This window comes from Myotis lucifugus, unplaced genomic scaffold (genome assembly GCF_000147115.1).
Source record: "Myotis lucifugus unplaced genomic scaffold, Myoluc2.0 scaffold_518, whole genome shotgun sequence".
NCBI classification, from domain to species: Eukaryota; Metazoa; Chordata; class Mammalia; order Chiroptera; family Vespertilionidae; genus Myotis; species Myotis lucifugus.
In genome coordinates, this window is record NW_005871566.1 from 496,174 (window position 1) to 517,961 (window position 21,788).

The following is a 21,788-nucleotide window of genomic DNA, read 5'->3' on the forward strand; positions in this document are numbered from 1 at the left end:
GTGGCCTGAGCCTCAGGCTGGCAGAGCAGGCAGGTCAGCTGGAGCTCCCACCATGACACGCTGCCCTCACCCCGGGAGAGCCTTCCTCAGGCACAGAACCCAGCACCAGTGGGTGGGGGTGGGGGCGGGCTCAGAGCCAGGTCAGCAAGATGCCTGGCATCCCACCTTCCTCTTGTGGGTGCTAACGAGCTCCACAGGGGGACGAAGCGTGCACCACCCACTGTTCACGCCAAGGGGCCGAGGGGAATGACCTCGGGCCTTTTGCTCAGCCAGGTGTGTAGGAGCCTCGCAGGTGACTCCCTACGTGGCTCAGATGCTGTCATCGTGGCAAACTGGCCCCATTATTGCCACGTTCTGGTAGCTGTTGCTGGGGTAGAAGTGGCTGGGATGCTTCGGCCGAATCCCTGTTCTGTGCGGCCTCATTGGCTTAGTAACATGTGCCTCTTTCTAAGTGGTGGGAAGTGGAGAAAGAAGCAGTGTTCTGACTGAAACGGAACCGGGAGTAATGAAGGCGAATTTCTGTGCAGATGCACAGCCCCGGGACAGTCAGAACCATGTTCCCTGTCACCTGGAGGGCTCGGCTCCGTGGGCGGGAGTGGAACTGGGCCCAGCAGCCGGCTGGCCCCTCACAGCCCTGCTTCCTCTTAGCTCACTTGGTGCAATCCCCGCGCCGTGTGGATGATTTGGGAGAACGCGGTTAGAGGGCACCCCTGAGTTATTATTACAGCGGCCAAACTGGACCCCAAACAAAGGCTGTGTGTATGAATGAGTATGCATGTACGAATGTGTATGTGCGTGAGTGAGCAAGAGTGTGGTGTGTGTTAGTGTGAGTACATGAGTGTGTGCTGGTGTGTGAGTGTGAGTGCATAAGTGTGTGCATGTGTAAATGGGTGTGCGTGTGTGTGTGAGAGAGTGGATGTGTCTGTGTGAGGGTGTGTGAATGAGTGTGTGTATGTTTCTACTGTTACATATTCAACAGTGTGCTCCTTTCTTAGAATATTCAGCAAATTATTCACCCTGAAAACCCTGCAGCGTTTTAAAGATTATTTCATTTTTTTCCCACATGTCACAGAATTAATCAAGGTTCTAATGATTGTTCTGCAGGTGTTATTTCAAAGACAACAAATACGCCTACCAAACCATTAAAGGTACAGGGAGCCTTCTGATTACAGGACTGATGACTGTTATTTCTAAACTAAAAGAGACGAAGACTGACGGAAATTAACGACATGGCCGTTAGGTTAGAGCTAAATTTACCCAGGCTCAAATCTGCGAGGTTCTCGCCCCTCCGTCTCTGCGAGTCTTCACTGCAGTGACGTGGGCATGTATGTACCCAGATGGCTGTAACTGTTACCGGGGGTTGGGCAGGAGGGTGAAGGACTGGTGCACAAGGGTCTGGTCAACCATATTACTGAGGAGCTAAGCGTAGAGGGCACGGGCATGACCCTGGGCTGCGAGGACGGATGGGCCCCGGCTCTGCCCAGTGGGTTTGCTGGGAAGAGACAGGCATTAACCCCACGCACACCTGCACGTGGGTGTCATCACGGAATTGGCCATGAACACATGTGGCACCGAGGCCTGGTCATATCTGGGCGGAGGCCCTCAGGGCAGCTGAGGGCTGGGCTCCTGTTTCCTTGAATCCTTTAAAGCGGGGAGAGTCCCCAGTCATCTGGTCCCAGATGGACAAACATCATCCTCCCTTTTCTGAAAATCTCTCTTTACTCCAAATCATGTTCCATCATCTTAATCTCCAGCAAGTTGTGGGGGGCTCCTATTTTGGGGCAAACATTTGCACATCACAGTGGTAGCTGGAGAAGACAGGGCCACCCCCAGAGAACACCCAGAAGTTTGCCTCTGCTCCACAAACACGCCTGTCCTCTGTTCACAGTTCTCACCTGGCGGGGTTCTGCCCCACGGGGCCCAGCGATGTTTGACGGAGTCTGGACGCTTTGGTTCTCATAACTGGAGGGAGGTGGCCCTGGCATCCAGAGGGGAGAGCAGGGATGCTGCCCAGCACTCTACAGTGCCCGGGAGAGAGACAGAGCCCAGGACAGAGACAGCCCCCAGGACAGAGACAGAGCCCAGGACAGAGACAGCTCCCAGGACAAAGACAGAGCCCAGGACAGAGACAGAGCCCAGGACAGAGACAGCCCCCAGGACAGAGACAGAGCCCAGGACAGAGACAGCCCCCAGGACAGAGACAGAGCCCAGGACAGAGACAGCCCCCAGGACAGAGACAGAGCCCAGGACAGAGACAGAGCCCAGGACAGAGACAGAGCCCAGGACAGAGATAGCCCCCAGGACAGAGACAGCCCCCAGGAAAGAGACAGCCCCCAGGTCAGAGAATTCTCTGGGAGAAGTGTCCATATCCTGCCTTTGCTCTGGTCCTCCCTGGGCCACAAGTCCCTGTGGGTGACCCAGGGGTAGCATGGGTCATGCTGCGGGCATCACTCTGCCCTGGAGCTGGTGGGTCAGTGAGTTTCTGTCCTTCCACTTACTTGCTGTGCACCTGATAAATTCCCTAGCCCCAGTTTTTTCCTCTGGAAAATAGCAAGGCCTGTCCTGCCACCTGATATATAGCAGGTGCTCACGAATGTTAGCCATTATTAACCCTGGAGGAAGTTCCCAGCTTCCAAAGTTATATCCCAATTTGTGTTGTGTTTCCTTTGGAGAGACAAACAAAAGGAACATATCTCCTCAAATTAGATTCAGTTCAGGGTGGCTCAGAGGTGGTACCAAGGGCTCTATTCCTTCCCTTGCTCCTTCTCAGCCCTTGGATTTGTCCCCAGGTCCTGGTGCTATTGGACACCTGCACATCAGGGCATCGCTAGTGAACTCAGCCCCCACCCTTGTCCAGGTGCCCCTGGCCACTTGCTTATGGACCCTTTTGTTACCTTGCTGCCAACCCAAGCTCTCATGGGGACCTACCTCTGAGTGAAGGGAGCCCCTTCATCATGGCTGCAGTGCTACTCTGTGTCCCGGTACCCCCATTGGGTATTCATGTGTGCAGCAAATATCAGGTGCTGAGGATGGAGAGGAAAGTCAGGCAGACCTGGGCTCTGCCCTCTCATGGGCCAGGCAGCCAAAAGGAACCCATTTGTCCAGTGAAACAATTGCAGCTTTGGAGAGAGCCCAGTGCTGGAGACAGGCTGCAGAGGGGGAATGGTGTGTGGGCGTGGTTCTCAGAATCACCTGGACTCACTTTCTCACCCTGAGATGGACCTAATGCCACCTGTGCTGGAGCTGGTCACGGGGTGGAGAGAGCATTGTGTGGAGCAGCTGGCCCAAGCCTGGCACAGAGTAAGTGCTCAGAAAAGCAGAGACACTCCTGGTGCATCCACCTTCTCGCACTGTGTGACCACCCGTCCTGATGTCTGCCGGCCACTTTGGTCAGGCATAGGCTTCATGGGTGTGCAGGTTCTCTCCCATGACTGAGGTAAGGATAGTGGCTCAGTCCTAAAGTGGCACTCGTGTGTCAGGAGGCAGCGAGCTCTCCACAGGGCTGCCCGATGGGGCAGTGGGTAGCTTTCTAGAGAAAGAGGAAGGGAGCAGGGGAGGGGGAAGATGGAAAACAAGATAAATGAGAGGCAGACGCCTGCAGTGAGTGCATGCCAGATACACCTCCCACACCTCCCTGCCTGGGCTCTAGACCCCATGCTCTAGGACCCCATGTTGTGAGTGCATGCCAGAGGGACCCTTGTGCTGACTGTGCATGCCAGAGGGACCTAGGGCGCCACCCTGCTGCAGACGTCAGGACCACACAGTGAATTGCATGTCAGAGGGCTCTGGAACCTCACAGGGATTCTCACACCAGAGGAAACTGTGCATGTACCCCCACCAACCCCGAGCATATGCAGTGGAAGACAAGGAACAGAAGATATGGCAACTCAGAACAGAGACAATAAAAGCATGAGACTTAAGGCAGACCCAGCCTCTGAGCTAAGGAATCCTGGGCCATTGGACCACTAGGGGCTTCAACCTCTTAGACTTCAATCAGGTTGCCCAGAGCCAGAAAGAGACAGATACTCACATTACATAGAAACAAATACAAAGTGACTACAAAAATGGGGACACAAAGAAACAATCCCCAAAGGAAAGAAAAGGAGGATTGCCAGAAAGCAACTAAATGAAATGGAGGCAAGCGATTTGTCAGAGAAAGAATTCAAGGTAATTGTTATAAGGATGCTCTAACATCTGGATGGAAATTCACCAACATGTATAAGAATCAAGAGGAAATGAAGAATGACATAGCTGCAATAAAGAACACAATGGAAGGTTTCAGCAGTAGACTAGAAGAAGCTGAGGACCAAATCAGCAAGTTAGAAGACAGTAAAATACACCCAATATGAACAGCAATTGGAGAAAAAAAATGTAAAAGCAGGAGGAGAGTTAAGGGAGCTTTGGGATAACATGAAATGAAGCACCATCTGCATCATAGGTGTGCCAGAAAGACAAGAAGCTGAGCAAGGAATAGAAAACCTGTTTGAAGAAATAATGACAGAAAACTTCCCTGACTTAGGGAAGAAAAGTCACACAAACACAGAATCCCAAACAAGATGAACCCCAAAAGACCCACACCAAGACACGTCATAATTATAATAGCAAATATTAATGACAAAGAGAGAATCCTAAAGGCTGTGAGAGAGAGACAGAGAGTTGCCTATGAGGGATCTTCCATTAGACTATCAAACTATTTCTAACAAAAACACCTCAGGCCAGAAGAGAATGGAATGAAGTATACAAAGTAATGAAAAACAAGGGAGTGAATTCAAGAATACTCTATCCAGCAAGCCTAGCTTCACAGAAATCCTAAAGGGACTGGTGTAAGATGAAGGAATAGAAAGAGAGGGAGAAACACAGACATAAAGAATAAAAATGGCAACAAACAAGAACCTATCAATAATAACCTTAATCATAAATTATCAAATGCACCCTAGCTGGTTTGGTTCAGTGGATAGAGCGTCGGCCTGTGGACTGAAGGGTCCCGGGTTCGATTCTGGTCAAGGGCACATGCCTGTGTTGCAGGCTCGATCCCCAGCAGGGGGCGTGCAGTAGGCAGTTAATCAATGATTCTCTCTCATCATTGATGTTTCTCTCTCTCTCTCTCTCTCTCTCTCTCTCTCTCTCTCTCTCTCTTCCTCTCCCTTCCTCTCTGAAAACAATAAAAATATATTTAAAAAAAATAAATGATCAAATGCTCCAATCAAAAGACATAGGGTGGCTGAATGGATAAGAAAACATGACCCATATCTATGGTGTCTGCAAAAGACCCACCTCAGAACAAAGGACTCAAATGGACTGAAAAAGAAGGTATGGAAACAAAAATTTTCAGGCAAATGGAAATGAAAAAAAAGCTGGGATAGCAATACTCATATCTGACAAAATAAAGCTCAAATTGAAGGCCAACACAAAGATAAGGAAGGCCACTTCATAATACTAAAGGGATTGATACAACAAGAGGATATAACTTTGGTAAATATATATGCACTCAATACAGGAGCACCAAATACATAAAAAAAAAAAAACTTCTGAAAGATATCAAGGGAGAGATCGACAGCAATACAACCATAGTTGGGGATTTTAATACTCCATTGACATCACTGGATAGATCTTCTAGACAAAAAGTCAACGAGGAAATAACAATCCTAAATGACTCACTAGATCAAATGGAACTAATTGACATCTTCAGAACATTTTTCCTGAAAGCTATGGAATATACATTCTTCTCAAGGGTGCATGGAACATTTTCAAAGGACACAGGCAAAGTCTACAAATTCAAGAAGATTGAAATCATATAAAGTATCTTCTCAGATTACAATGGCACAAAATTAGAAATCAATTAGAATAAAAACAATCAAACACATGGAGGCTAAATAGCATGCTATTAAACAATGAATGGGTTACCAAAGAGATCAAAGAAGAAATAAAAAAAACATCATGGAAACAAATGATAATGAAAACACAACAATCCAAAATCTATGGAACACAGTGAAAGCAATCATGAGAGGGAAGTTCATAGCACTACAGGCCTACTTCAAAAAAGAAGAAAAACTGATAATAAATTGTCTAACCCTACAACTTAAAGAATTAGAAAGAGAGCAACAAGAAAAGCCCAAAGTAAGTAGAAGAAAGGAAATAATAAAGATCAAGTGTAAGTAAATGGCATAGAGAAAAAAAAAACATCAGTAGAACCAGGAGCTGGTTCTTTGAAAGGATAAACAAGATTGGTGAACCTGTAGCCAGGCTCACCAAGAAACAAAGAGAGAGGACCCAAATAAACAAAATCAGAAATGAAAGAGGTGAACCAACCCCACAGAAATACAAAGAGTTGTAAAAAAAATACTACAAACAGCTCTATTTCTACAAACTGGACAAGCTAAACGAAATGGACATATTTCTAGAGAAATACAATCTTCCAAAATCAAATCAGGAAGAGTCAGGAAACCTGAATAGGCTGGTAACTACTGAAAAAATTGAAGCAGTAATAAAATAAAAAAATAATAGCAAACAAAAGCCCTGGTCTGGACGGCTTCACAGGGGAGTTTTACCAAACATTCAAAGAACAACTAACACCTAACCTCCTCAGACTATTCCAAAAAATTCAAGAGGAAAGAACACTTTCAAACTCTTCCTATGAAGCCAGCATTACCCTAATCCCAAAACCAGGTAAAGACACTACACAGAAAGAATTACAGGCCAATATCTCTGATGAAAAAAGATGCTAAAATCCTCAAAAAAACATTATTAGCAAATTGCATCCAGCAATATATTAAAAAGATCATACACCATGACCAAGTGGGATTTATTCCAGAGAACATAATACATCAAGTTTGAAAGACAAAAATCTTGCATAACCAGCAAATGACAAATGCTGGCAAGGATGTGGAGAAAAGGGAACCCTCGTGCACTGCTGCTGGGAATGCATACTGATGCAGCCATTATGGAAAACAGTATGGAGTTTCCTCAAAAAATTAAATATGGAACTGCCATTTGACCCAGTGATCCCACTTCTAGGAATATCTTCCAAGAAATCAGAAACACCAATCAGAAAGACTATATGTACCTCTATGTTCATAGCAGCACAATTTACAACAGCTAAGATTTGGAAACAGCCTAAGTGCCCATCAGTAGATGAGTGGATTAGAAAACAGTGGTACATCTACACAATGGAATACTATGCTGCTGTAAAAAGAAAAGAACTCTTACCATTCGCAACAGCATAGGTGGACCTGGAGAGCATTATGCTAAGCGAAATAAGCCAGTCAGAGAAAGACAAGTATCACATGACCTCACTCATTTGTGGAATATAATGAACAACACAAACTGATGAACAAATATAGATCCAGAGAATGAACAGACCATCAAACCTCAGAGGGAAGGCAGGGAAGGGTGGGTTGGGGTGGGGTGGGGGGTAAGAGATCAACCAAAGGAGTTGTACGCACATATGCAAACCAATGGACACAGACTATAGGATGATGAAGGCCTGGGCTAGGGGGTGGGGTGGGCTGGGAAAGGTCAATGGGAGGGAAGGGAACACATGTAAAAGTTTCAACAGTAAAAAATTAAAAATTAAAAAAAAAGTAAGCCACGGCGGTTCGGAGCCATAAACTTTCCTTCACGGGTCTTTCACACTGTGGGCTGTTCAGGCTGCCTGTCGCCTGTGCACACAGCACTCGCTCCCCAGGGCTCGCCTCGGGAACTTAGCGTGCCCACGGACTTCCACCGGGCAAAGGGGTGAGGTAGCCTTTCCGGGGGCCACGGGGAATGTCCCCACAAAAGGAAGAGGCGCCCGGCAGAGCAGCCATAAGCCCAGCCACGCCTGCTCTCCTGCTGGTGTGTTCAGCCCAGGACAAGCTCTCCGTGCTCCCAGCAGAGCACACCGGGTCCCTGGAGCCTCCGTGTGAGCTCTGTCCCCTGCCTCCCACCCAAACACATGTGTCAAAAACATGACAGCCTTTCCCCTGAAGCAGAGGCGTGTTTTCCTCTTGACGTCCATGGCACTGGGCACGCGGGAGTGGCAAGGACTGATGCCACACCAGTGTGTGCTGGCTGCACCCCCTCCCCCGCCACGACCCTGAGCATGGAGATCAAGGGGACCAGGCCTCGCCTCCTGTCGCCCCAGGCCCTGACCAAGGGCTGGGCACTCAGCTTCCGGTGCCAGGCTCTGGGGCAATGGTTCCTGCTGCCACATGCTGGGCTCGCCCAAAGTAGAATCGAGTATTAGCTAAAGGGCCAGCAGCTTGTCGTGTACAGAATAAGCAAGATATACAGCAGGCAGGTCCACGCAGAATCCAGGAAGCAAATGTCATGCTGAGGGCTGTGCCCTTTCAGACTCTACGTCCCTGACCCCCCTCAGCCCTTCCCTGGCAGAGCTGCCTCCAGGACCCGCCACCTGTGATCACCTGCCTGCAGACCAGGACCCAGGCCAGTGGAGCTCTCTCGGAGCTCCCTGTCTAGAAGGGGCGTATTTAGTCATCGGGACCTTTCAGGGCCAAGAACACCATGGAGGCAGGAATGAGGCGCCGCCCCAACCCACCCTGCAGTCAGACGATGTCACTCATCTGCCCCAAAGCCCTCCACCAACTGCCCATTGCACTCCCAGCAAAACAGATTCTTCCACCAGCCTGCAAGGTCCCTCGCTGTCACCCACTGCACCCTCTTCCTCTCCATCCTCTCCCTTCCACTTCCGGTCCCTCTCCCTCTGCTGCCCTGCCACGCGCCTCCGCTCACTCAGAGCACAGTCCTGGGCCTCCTGCCTCAGGGCCTTGGCGCCTGCTGGGATGTGTTTCTCAGACGGTTCCTTTCCCTCTGCTTCTTCCGGCCTCACCTGAGCAGCCACTGCTCCTGGGAGCCTCCCGGGCACTCGTTCTGAGTGGCACTCGGTGTCTGTTTCCCTTTTGCTATACCCATCCTTGCAGACATCCAACCTCCATTGCTTTTGCACACGTCACTACTAGACTGCATGCTGCGGAGGGTCCAGGCTGCTTGCTCCCCTGTGGGTCCTCAGGCCCAGTGATGGCCTGGGAGCGAGCTGGTCAGTGTGTAAGGAAGGAGCGAGGGAAACTCTGGTCTCTCTGCGTGTAGAGGCTGCGAGTGTGTGGCACAGCCCTGTCCACAAGCCCTGCCTCCTGCCTCCTCTCTTCTGTGTCAAAAAGACTCAGCTCTCTCCCTTCTGACCGGCCCTCGCCCTGGCTCTGCCTTCCCGCGAGGCTCCTCTCGTCCTCTCCGCCAGACTTCTCCCCGGAGCTCATCCCTCTGCCCTCTCCTCCCACCAGTGCCCCCTAAACTTCCATAGCATGTCTCACCAGGAGACATTGTGCTCCTCTGGACATTGAGCGCTGGCCCAGGAAGCTGGAGAAGAAGTCCTTGCAGATGAGGCTCATGGGGCTCTGCTGGCTATTGTGTGTCATAGACTCTGATGTCCCCTCCATTTATAAGGGACATTTGTGCTGGGAATAAAGTGTAAGTTGATGTTCCCCTAGTACTTAAAGATGTCACTCCTTTTTCTGCTGCCTTAGTTTTTGGTGTTTTCTCTCATTGTCTTTTCCTCTTTTTCTTTGTATGAAATGTTACTTTCCTATGGTAAAGTGTACGATTTTCTCTTTATCACTTGTTTTCAGCAATGATGTGGTCTAATGTGCTTTGGTGTGGTCTCGTTATTATTTCTCCTTGGTATTTTTTTAGTTTCTTTAATATGTCACACTGGGAATGTTTATTAATTTATTAAAATATTTTAAACTACTTCCCACCCTCTCGCACTGCACAGACGCGGACTGCGCAGTGAGGCCTGTTGAAATGACCCCACGGGACCCGAAGCTGCTTCCACTTCAGCCTTTTTCTCTCAGCGCCACGTGTTCTGCTGGTGCCCAGCTTGTCCTGAGCTTTGATTTCATTGATCTTTTTTATGTGATGTGTAGTCTTTTAATCCCTCCTTTTTATTTCTATTTTTGGCTTCAGTTATTTCATTTTTCATTTCTAGTTCTATTTGGGCCTCATTACATTTTCTTTTTTTCTTTATCAAGCTTATTTCCCATTTTACCTCTTAAGCATATTAATAAGACATAAAATAGTGTTTTTTCCCCCCATGGTTTTTGTCAACTAAAGTCATCATATCTATAATTTGTGGGTCTTTCTATTAATTGATACTTTATTATTTTGGGTGATATTTTTATGCTTCTATGTCTCTCTAGCAATTTTTAGTTGGATGCTAAAACTTATACATTTTTTATGATTGGGTGATTGGAGTTTGCTCTGGCATGAAGTGAAGTGGATAGCGGATCGGTTAGATTCTTTCTGACTTTTATTTAAATTCTGTTATGGCGGGTCTTGAGCAGCCTATGCTTGAATGCCTTGCAGACTCTGCCCAGTGCCCTGGGCTTAGGTCTGGGCCTGGCTGGTGCTAATGGATCCTCCCTGCCTGATGGTAGGTCCAGGAACCCCCACCTCTGCTCCTGGCACTTCTGTCACCGCTGGCCTTGTAGTTCCAGCTCACAGCGGGCAGTTCCATACTCAGCCAAAGCCGGCCGCCTCTGCAGCCCCCTTCTCCCTGCCCTTCGAGGGTGCTGCCAGGCGAGTCCAGTGGCCTCAGCCTCCGCATATCCTCTCAGTCTCCTGTCAGAGTGGCTGCCAACTCCAGGTCCTTCCCTCGCCCTCTGCGCTGGTGCGACCACAGGTTCGCTTCCCGTGTGTTCCTGGCCCAGCGTCCTCAGCTCTGCCCCGTGTGTGGCCCGGTGGCTGAAACCCCTGTTCCGGGAACCTTCCTAGGGTTCCATCTGTTTAGGTCAGAGTCGCACTTACCGCACCAGTTCACTTTCATTACATTTAATGATCTTTTATGCCTCAAAGCAATCTGTAAGGTAAGTTGAGTTTATTCTGTTTAACAGATGAGGAAGCCAAGAGCGTTTCCATCCATTCCACACGATGCTGCTCGTGGTGGGAGGGGAGGATGCCTGGCGGCCTTTTGAGCAGAATGCTGTCCCCGCAGGTCACCCTCTCGCTCCTTCCTCGCGAGTGCCTGTGGGCACACGGGCACCGCTGGCCTGAGGCCCTCTTTCCTGAGGTCAGTCAGGAGTGGAACCCAGCACCCAGCCCTGTTTCGGTGGGAGTCTCCTCTCTTCCTTCCCCTGTCACCTCCTATACCTTGGACTTCCAGAGGGTATTGCACCCTTAATAAGCCAGCCAGTTGATTCATTTGAGAAGGTGACTTAGTTATACTTTAATGACAAACATGGTGAAGTCTCATTGTTTTTAGATTGGAGAGCCTTCCTCCCCCCTGCAATCGCCTTGACTGTCTGAGGAAAAGGGAGTCACTTTTACTTTTAATGCCAAGGCACGAATTTGCAGAAAAGTATAAATGAAGACAGTTTCCTGAACCCACATGGTCAGGACTAAAGGCTCTTTCCTGCTGGGCTCAGAAATAAGGGCACAGTGGCCAGTCCCTTCTCCGTCCTTGGGTTGATCCCCTTAAGGATCTGAGAGCCTGAGAGGCCCAGCTTGGGTCTTGGGTTCAACCCTTACACTGGGGTCATGGGCTCACTGATTGACGCTCTAGCAAGACTGCCCACAAGTGTCACATGCAGTGCTCTTACCCAAAGGAGAAGGGGCGGGTGCTCGGCCGATGGAAATGCAAAGGGCGCAGCACGGACAAATACTAGGACCAGAAAGATGTAACAGTTTGAACACCCCTCTGCCGCCCCTACTGGTCACCGGGTAAAGTATGGAGAGAGTGCAACTCAGGTGAAACTTATATCAAAGTTGTTGGTTTTCCCATCTCCTCATCTTTAGTAAGTGTGTTTGCAAAGAGTTGTTTAGAATGTGAAAGAATGCTATTTCATAATATTTCTATTTTTGTGGCTCTTTCTGGTTAATTTCTTCATACAAATAGTGTGAACCTTGAAACCTTGATTAATTAAAGAAATGTTAGATGCAAGGCTTAGCAAAGACAGACTTGCATATCAGCAGGACATGTATGATGTGCTGTTATGCATTAGGTGTGTGTGCTGATGGCTTGCTAGTAATTATCCGGTCCCTGCACTATTGTGTTGCCTGCTAAGAAGTATCCTAACCTTCAACTTGTGAGCATTTTTATGCACATAATTTGAACTGTAATAACACATTCATTTTTATGGGACTTGGAAATATTTTGTTAAAGTTATATTTGTGACATTTTAACATCACCCCATGTGAAGGTTCCTAAAGCAATTTTCCTACAAAATGCATTTTAATCTGAATAAAAGGTCCTCAAGTAGCACACAGTATGGCATGTGGGTCTCTGGGCTCTCAGAATGCACTTGGCCTTTGCTTTATTTAGTTTTAGATGTCAATTCCTCTGGCATCGCCAAATATACACCATAAATAATGTGTGCTTCCACTAGGGAACCCCAGCACTTTAAGCCTCGGGCATTCTAACCAGGATTCTGCCCACAGTTGTCTGTGTCCACTCCAGTCTCTCCTCTACCCCAGACCACAAGAGGACAAGAAAATAGGTGCAAATATCATTTTTAATCTTTATTATAAAGTCAAAGAAAATGCACAGTAATTTTTTCTTTGCCAAATGCATTTCTTTGTATAAAGTACATTTTTCTACACGTTAAGCTCCTGAGGACAGGAACCCCTTTCTCTCCACTGCTGTGTCCCAGCATCTAAGACAATATCCAGCTGCTGGTAGATGTTCACTGAGATGTTTAAAATGCATGCTTATGGCCACCAATCCACCGCATCCTACCCCAACAATTACCTTAAAATCCTAGAATCGGATGGTAGTGATGGCCTTAGCAATATTTTCAGCCTAGTTTTGTTTATAATAAAATAATGGGCATGTGATCCAAAGACTTGGGTTGATTTGTTATATCTAAGGCTATGACATTAATGATATCCCAGTGTACATGTCTAGCAGCTATCCATTTAGTCAGTCCTCCCTGTATGCATAAGGTAATGCAAATTACCTGAAGACAACTAGAAATGATGATTTGCTTTGCAAAATGGTATGTAAGAGGCTTCCTTTAAGAGGAATGTGCCTTAATCCAGTCCTGGCATCAAGCTACAGATGTGACCCTGGGAGGCTTTGGGATGACCCCCAACCCCTGAGGGGCCCCGAAGGAGAGCTGCCTCGATGAGCTGGGTCAGACTCCAAACGCAGGATTGCTCTTGTGCTACACGGACTGGGTGGTGGTTCGCTATGTAGCAACAGATGACTGGAATGAAACTGGAAACAGGAATGGGGCTTCCATGGAAAACCAAGCACACGACACCCACCGAACAAACACTCCGTGGTTAGATGGCATCTGCCTGGGTTTTCTGTGCTGTGAGGATTTGATTACTCAATCTCCTTTGTCACAATTCAGATTTTCCATTTCTTCAAGATTCAGTCTGGATAGATTGTATGTTTCCAGACATTCATCCACTTCATTTAGATTATCCAATTTGTGGGCATATAATTGTGAATGGTAGTCTCTTATGATCCTGTATTTCTATGGTACGGTTGTATCATCTTTTTCATTTATAACTAGAGGCCCAGTGCACAGATTTGTGCACGGGGTGCGGGGGTCCCTTGGCATGGCCTGCAGGGATTGGGCTGAAACCAGCAGTCCAACACCGCCTGCTGCTCCTGCCTGCCGCTCCTGCTCATCCCGGCCCCACTGCGCCTGTCCCAGGTTCGAGCCCAGTCAGTCCCAATCAGGAGAGGCTCGCGCTGCTGCAGTAGCACTCACCAGCTGTGAGCCCTGCGTCTGGAGCCCCTCAGTCAGCTGAGCAGCTCTCCCGCTGTGGGAGCACACTGACCACCAGGGGGGGCAGCTCCTGCATTGAGTGTCTGCCCCCTGGTGGTCAGTGCACATCATAGCGACCAGTTGACCTGTCGTTCGGTCACTTAGACTTTTGTATATAGAGATTATTCATTTGAGACCTCTCTCTCTTGTATTCTTGATGAGTCTTACTAAAGTTCTGTCCATTTTGTTTGTCTTTTCAAAAAACAAGCTTGTACTTCTTGTGACTGTTCCCATTGTCTTTCTGGTCTCTGTTTCTTTTATGCTCTCACCTTCATGATTTTCTACTTTGCAGGTGAATTCTACCAAACACTTAAAGAATGAATGCCAATCTTTCCAAACTCTTCCCCCAAAAATGAGGAGTAGGGAACACTTCCAAATTCACTTTATGAGACTAGCATTTCCCTCATATCAAAGTCAGATAAGGGCACATTATGAGAAAAGGAAATTACAGGCCAATATATTTTATCAAAATAGAGGCAAGAGTCCTCCTGCGAGCAGAAGGTAGCGAGTGACCTTCGAGGCTGGGTGAGAACCACGGGCACAGCTGTCCTGGCTCTCTCCGAGGTGACTCTCGCTTGGAACCAGCTGCTGTCACAGAGGCCTGGGCTGTGCAGAGCCCAAGGGTACATGTCCCAGCAAAGAGCCTTTGCCATGGTTCTGGTCGAGGACCAGCATCCACTGTGACCTGTCAGCGAGGAAGCTTCACTCCACCCCGGCCGGCGTGACCGGAGCCACCGAGAAACCCCAGATGTCTGCCACACAGCTGGCTCCCACCAACCCAGAGCAGGGGAAGTAAGAATAGTAGTAGGATGCGGTGGTGTATTGTGCACAGTAAGTTAGGGCTGGTTTGTCATGCAAACCACCTGCGACCTTGGATAGGGTGTGGAGACCTGAGGACCATGGGGAAGGTGGGGACCACAAGGTGTGTGTTCCTGCGCTCCTGGGGCCATGTGTCCTGTCAGAGACGAGCGAGCGGGAAGTGCAGATCTCAGTGAACGTGGCCCTCCACACTGTCCACCAGCCCACCCAGCGCCCAATCTCTTGCCCCCTGTCCGCGGGTCTTGGCTCAGGGGAGTTCTGGCCTTCTCCTATTGCACCAGCCTTAGATAAGCCTTCCTTGCCTGTTCAACCCTGGGCTGCCCTCCCGCTGCCCTCTCCCTGCCCTCCCCCTGCCCTCCCCTGCCCTCTCCCTGCCCTCCCCCTGCCCTCCCCCTTCCCTCCTACTGCCCTCCCCCTTCCCTCCCGCTGCCCTCCTGCTGCCCTTCCACTGCCCTCCCCCTTCCCTCCCGCTGCCCTCCCGCTGCCCTTCCGCTGTCCACCACACCCACACGGGGAAGGGCCCTGAGTGCTTGCCCCATGCTCACTTGTGTGGAGTTGACTGCAAATATATTTACACTTTTAACTTATGGCCACATTTCCCACAGGCTGACAATGTCCTGTTTGCCTGAGGACCTTGGGGTTGGAGGAAATACCTCTGAGACAGACCCATTGTGAGCCTTTCTGCTACATCACAACTTCCCTCTACAAGACTATATTGACTCTTACTCCAGTTTATACAGGTGGATCTGGGAGTGGTTTCCTATGAATGGGAGTGGCTTTCTCTGAATGGGAGTGGTTTCCTATGAATGGAATTGGCTTCCTATGAATGGGAGTGATTGACTATGAATGGGAGTGGCTTCCTATGAATGGGAGTGGCTTCCTATGAATGGGTGTGACTTCCTATGAATGGGTGTGACTTCCTATGAATGGGAGTGGCTTCCTATGAATGGGAGTGGCTTCCTATGAATGGGAGTGGCTTCCTATAATGGGAGTGGTTTCCTAGGAATGGGAGTGGTTTCCTAGGAATGGGAGTGGCTTCCTATGACTGGGCGTGGCTTCCTCTGAATGAGAGTAACTTCCTATGAATGGACTTGGCTTCCTATGAATGGGAGAAGAAATAACTATAGTCTTAGGTATCCTGCTCATGCGTTAGGCAGTTTGGCAATCTTTGCATGTGTGTCGCCTAGGTAATGCTCACAGAAGCTCCCTGAGAGGTAGAACCCTATGTGGGTCTGATTGACAGCCACACTAAAGCTTCCGCGGCTGAGTATCTCAGGTAAGGCCACGCCGAAGGGAGCTGAGATTTGAACGAGGTCTGTCTGATGTAGAGCGAGGCCAGTAGTCTCGTGAGAAGAGCAGACTTCCATAGATTCTTGGGGCAATGCTCTTCTCGAAGGCTACATTGTCTCTTACTTCACTTTTAAGAAAGAGAATCTAATGCAATATTATTCAACAATAAAACAAAAAGTACTGAAAAATGCTACAGTGTGGAAGAACCTTGAAAACATCACACTAAGTGAAAGAAGCCAGATGCAAAAGGTCACATATAGGGTGTCCCCCCAAAATGTATAAACACTGAATATTAATTCCAATGGGTTAAATCTGAAAAGAAAGAAACATCAGTTGCGCTACTGGCCTTAAGTGTATATACATTTTTTGGAACAGCCTGGGTGTATGACTTCATTGATCTAAAATATCGGGAGCAGGCAAATCGATAGAGACAGGAAGCAGAGGGGTTGCCGGGGCTGAGTGAGGCGAGTGGGCTGAGTGCTTCATGGGCACAGGTGTCCTGTCGGGGTGAAGGGAATGTTTGGATCTAGACAGAGGTGATGGTTGCACAATGTAGTAAGTGCACTAAATACCACTGAATTGAACACCTTAAATGCTTAATTTTATTTATGTGACTCTTATCTCAGTAGAAAACAAATAAATTTAAAAAGCAGGTACCTTACCATAGTACTCCAGCAGGGCAGCAGGAAGAAGCAAATGGCCTTGAAGGACCCTTCCAAACAGCTCACCATGACCTCTGTCACCCGAGCACCTGGGTGACCCCAGGTCAGAAGATGGGCCCCCATGGCAGGTCTGAGAGTGTCCAGTGGTTCCTTCAGGCCATGCCCAGGGGCTCAGGCCGGGAGCTGGCACACAGAGCACTTGGGAAGCACTTCCAGCCCATGGGCCTTGAGGTCTCCGTGCCCCTGGATAATCATAGGCACACACGTGGCTGTAGGAACCATGGCAACCGCAGCCCCTTCCCTGAAGGACACAAGTGCCTGGCGCTAGATGCCTCCACCTGGGAACAAAGCGCCCTCCGCCCAGGGCCGGTTACCTGCCACCTGGCCTTTCCTCTCCGAAGCTCTGAAGCTCTGAGCAAGGACCACGGCCGCTGCAGAAGGAGGCTGGCCCGTCAAGGCTGCCTGACACGGAGGCGGCAGCACCACTGTCAGCCTGGAAGATACTCGGACAAGCTCTGCAGGGTGTGCTCTGCAGCCTGTGCTGGGGAAGGAACAGCTCCCTGCGCCCTTACAGGCGACACCAAGGGACCATCCACCCAGAAATAGCCTCTCAGAATCGCCCGCGGGAGGACGGGCACTCGCTGGCTCTGGGGCCCTGCGGTTCGCTCTGCCGTTAGCAAACTGAAGCACTAAGGACATGGGGCTCCCCAGCCCTGTCTTTCGCCAGAAGCGCAATGGGATTCCCTGAACTTGCAGCCCTGCTGTTCTCCACTGGAGAAGCTGGGCCGGGGCAGCGGCCTGTGGTGCCAAAGCATCGATGTGGCCCGGCCATGCTCCCCTTAGATCCAGCTGCTGCAGCGTCTGCAGGCTCAGCTCAGCCCCTCTCCTGAGCTGGGGGCAGCTGCTCCTGACTGGGAGGCCACAGAGGGGGGCTTGGGGGCCCAGGGAATGTTCTCTTTCTCAGTCTCAGTGCTGGGAATGAGGGTGCATTCGGTTGGAGAAAACGCAGTATTCTATACAGTTTTCATCTCAATAAATAAAATTTTAAAAGTGGCTTCCTGCCCTGGCCCATGTGGCTAAATGGTTAGAGCATTGGCCCTTGCAACCCAGGGTTGCAGGCTCAATCTGGCCCCAGTCGGGCCCATGGGGATGCCAACCAATCCATGTGTCTCTGTCATAGCAATGTTTCTCTCTCTCTCTCTCTCTCTCTGTCTCCATTCCTCCCTCCACTCTCTCTAAAAGTTAATGGAAAAATATCCTTGGGGAGGATTAACAAACAACAACAAAAGGGGACTCCTGCACTGAACGGGGCACGCGTTGCTGCGTTAGTGCTGCCTCTACCCTGAGCCACAGGCTAGGCCCCCTCAGGCGAGGGCCTGAGCCCAGGAGGCTCTAGACCAGTGGTTCTCAACCTTCCTAAGGCCACGACCCTTTAATACAATTCCTCATGTTGTGGTGACCCCCAACCATAAAATTACTTTCGTTGCTACTTCATAACTGTAATTTTGCTACCGTTATGAATCGTAATGTAAATATCTGATATGCAGGATGTATTTTCATTGTTACAAATTGAACATAATTAAAGCATAGTGATTAATCACAAAAACAATATGTAATTATATATGTGTTTTCCGATGGTCTTAGGCGACCCCTGTGAAAGGGTCATTTGACCCCCAAAGGGGTCGCGACCCACAGGTTGAGAACCGCTGCTCTAGGGAAAGGCTGCATTGGGCATCAGAGGACTCTGGGATGAGGAAGAGAAAACGGGGCGAGGTGGGTGGACTCTGGGGAGGTTGCAGACAGAGGGAATCGACGTATCGCAGCTCAGACCCAAGAGACATGAAGCATCCGGAAAGCTGAAAATGCCACTCAAGCTTGCATGTTATTGACATGGGCCCAGGCCCCAAGGCTCCTGTGAAACACTGCGGCCCGTGTGCACCGCGTTGTGCGATCGATCTCGAATGCCCTGTCTTCTCCGTGTCTCCACCTGACCTGCGCCGGCCCCCACTCTCTCCCACTCCCTCGTGGTCAGGCTTCCCAGCCGTTTCTGTGTCCTCTCTGCGACAGCCCTTGGCCTGAGTTCTCACCTTGGTCCCTGGCCTTGGCTTCCTGAGCCCGCTCTGACCCACTTCCCCGGCCCTCCGTTCCCTGGCATTTCTGTTCCCACCAGTTCCTGCTGTGCGACTGCTGGTCTACCTGGGTGATGCCAGAACCCCAGGCCCTGCCCTGCTCTGTCCACGCTTCCCTTGCTGGAGCTGCCGCCTCCCGCGGCCTGGCCGGCAGTGGGCACCTCCAGAGAATGTCCCTCAGGGAGAAGCCAGCCTGTGGAACCCACCCTTCTTTCCTTGCTCCGTTTTCACTGACAGCAGAGGAGGAGAGTTATTGTCTTCCACGTTGGGAAAAAAGAATCTCACCAACAATTAACAGCGAAACGACCAGCGTGTAAAAATGTCATCTCCCCAGGATTCCAAATGCACAATAAACAGCAACACTTTCTGGTGCAGCAAAGCTCAAAGCTAGAGTCCTCTCTCCTCTAGAAGAGGCTGCGTGAGCCGCGTCCTAAAGCCACAGATTTAAGGTACAAGGAGATGATGATTTCTTCATTGTTTAACCAGGCGGTAAAGGGCTACTTCACACGACGTCTTCCTCTGGCAGGGCCTGTGGTGCTGCTGTCCTCATGGGTGTCGGGGCCTGAACCTGAGCCTGGCCGTCCGGGAGCAGACACGTGTACCACGGGCGGCCCTCACCACAGGTGTGCGGAGCCTATGGCTGTGGGAAACTGAGGACGAGCAATGGCTTCAGGGAACATGAGCAGACAGGCCTCGGCTTCGGAAACGAACGCACCTGAAAGATCACCTTTTATTGGAGAACATACATAAAGTTGGCCTCTTTTCAAAAACATGGCCAGGAAACAGTGACCTTTCCCACGCTGTCGTGAGCTGTCATTTTAGGAGAACATCATAAATGCCACCAGATACTGTGGAATAGAAAACACAGGATTCAACAAATTAAACTTTGTAACCCACGCCAGACACCCAGACGGGACCTATGGATACAGTCTCCGTGATTGTAATATTTTTTTCCCATCAAGAACTTGACATTCAGAATATTCAAGAAATATGACTGCCCTTTCCAACTTCAAATTTCAATTTATTTCCCTGTGATGCTGTGTTAATGTCATGCACCAGAAATGGGTTTCCATAAAACTAAAATCTCTTACTTGACCCCTGCTCTAAAAATTCAGCTCAAATCCCATTAAAAGAATGAAATGTTGGGTTAGGTTTGATGCACTAATAGCTCTTTGCATGCAGAATTCTAGCAGCTAAAATCTATTCGGTGTGTTGTTTCCATCAACGGCTGTGTTCATGGGCATGTACTAGTGAGCTAATAAGCTACAGGAGCTAGAAATTAAATGAGGCTCAAAATTTAAGGAAATTGTGGAATACAGAGGAGAACAGGCTTACATACATATTGGGAAAATGCTCAAATGTAAATGGTTTGTAGGCCAGTTTTCTGTGCTAGAATCTGTCCTTGTTCCTGCTCAGATGGGGGCACACAGGTCTATACTGGTTTTCCTGTTTGTTTATGAGTGAGGCCCCCACCCCTGACTATTTTTAAGCCAAGAGTGGTTATCTACTTTTAAATTCTCTTGTTTGTTTCTTTTCACACCCACTTCCTAAGCTTCCAACACCACGGAGAGAAGGGAGAGCATGGCCGGTGAGCCACCTCAGGGCTGGGAGCCCAGGGCGTCAACCGTCAACCACCAACTGCAGTGAGAGCGTCTGTCTCCAATGGCAGGGCAAAGGGTGTCCCTGGCACTCGGTACTCAGAGATCTGTCACCTCAAAATATCAAGTAAAGTTAACCATTTACTATTCCTGGGAATGACCTGTCATGTCGGCCAGTAACGAGAGCGAAAGGATGCTTCTGAAAGGAGAGGGTGCCGATCTTGCGAATCTACTTCCTTGTCCTCCATGAGCACGAGTGGTTTCATTTCAGCCCACAGTCCTGCCAAACCAAGAGGGTCTGGTCAGAAATGACACTTCTGTTGAACATGGAGTCAGTCCTTGAATAGTCAGTCCTTCTTTTAATTGATCTCTTTTTAGATTTCACTTGAGCACGTTTCTTGTTTTCAAGTTGTTCAGAAGATGAGATAGTATAGACAGGTGTCTAACCCTGTGGCCTGAGGACAGTCACAAAAGGAGAGGGGCTGGTCACGTGCGGCTCTTCTCGGAGACGTGCCACCTGTGAGGGGCGAGGGCACAACTGGTCTGGGGAGGTGTCCATCTCTCTGGGAAGGACAAGGGAGAGAAGGCCCAGGGGGAAGGACCTGGGAGGTCAGGCGAGCATCAGAGAGACCTAGCAAAGGCAGCTTCCAGGCTGCTCCTCTAGTGTGTTAAGATGTTTCGCTCTCAAGCACCCATTGACCAGACCCTCTTCCGTGTCGTCCAGCCTCGGTGTCCCTTCCCCATCCAGCCGGCCCCCTCCTCCTGCTTGATGCTCTCTAACTCCTTCTCCACGTGGCAATCAGAGACGCAGACTCACCCAGTCCTTCCCCATGGAACCATCAAGGACTTCCCACTACCTGTGGGGTGAGCCCAGACTTGTGAACCTGGTGCCCACGGCCCTTCACACCCCGGCCCCAACCTCCCTCTGGCTTCCCCTTTCGCTCCCCAAGAGCTTGGCCATGATCAGTACGCCCCTCCCCTCTGTCTATTCCTGTCTCTAGTACCCTCTGTCTGTGTCTCTGTCTCTCTATTTCTGTCTCTGTCTCCTGATTCCTCTTTCTTCTCCGGGCTTGCTCCGGTGCCCTCTGCCTAGAATACTGTTCCCTCCCTCCTTGCCTGGCTGCCTCCTATGCACCCACTAGGCATCAGATTCCGTGTTGCTTCCTCTGGGAAGCCTCCCCTGAAACCTCTTGGAGACCGTCAGAGTAGCTCTCCTACGTTATTACACTCACTTACCTGCCGCCTTTGTTGGACTGTAGACCAGAAGTCTGTAAACCACAGACTTTGAGCCACATCCCGTGCACTGCCTGGCTCTGCAGGGAAGCTGCGCAGGCACACAGCCACGCCCGTCCACTCTGCATGGTCTGGGGCTGCTTTAGCACCATGAGGGCACGTGGCAGAGTCGAGCAGTGGTAACAGAGGCACACGGCTCACAAGCCCTAAAATATGTACCATCTGACCACTAACAGGACAAGTTTGCTGACTGCTGCTAAACACAGCTAGGTCAGAGGCCCTGGACTGCTT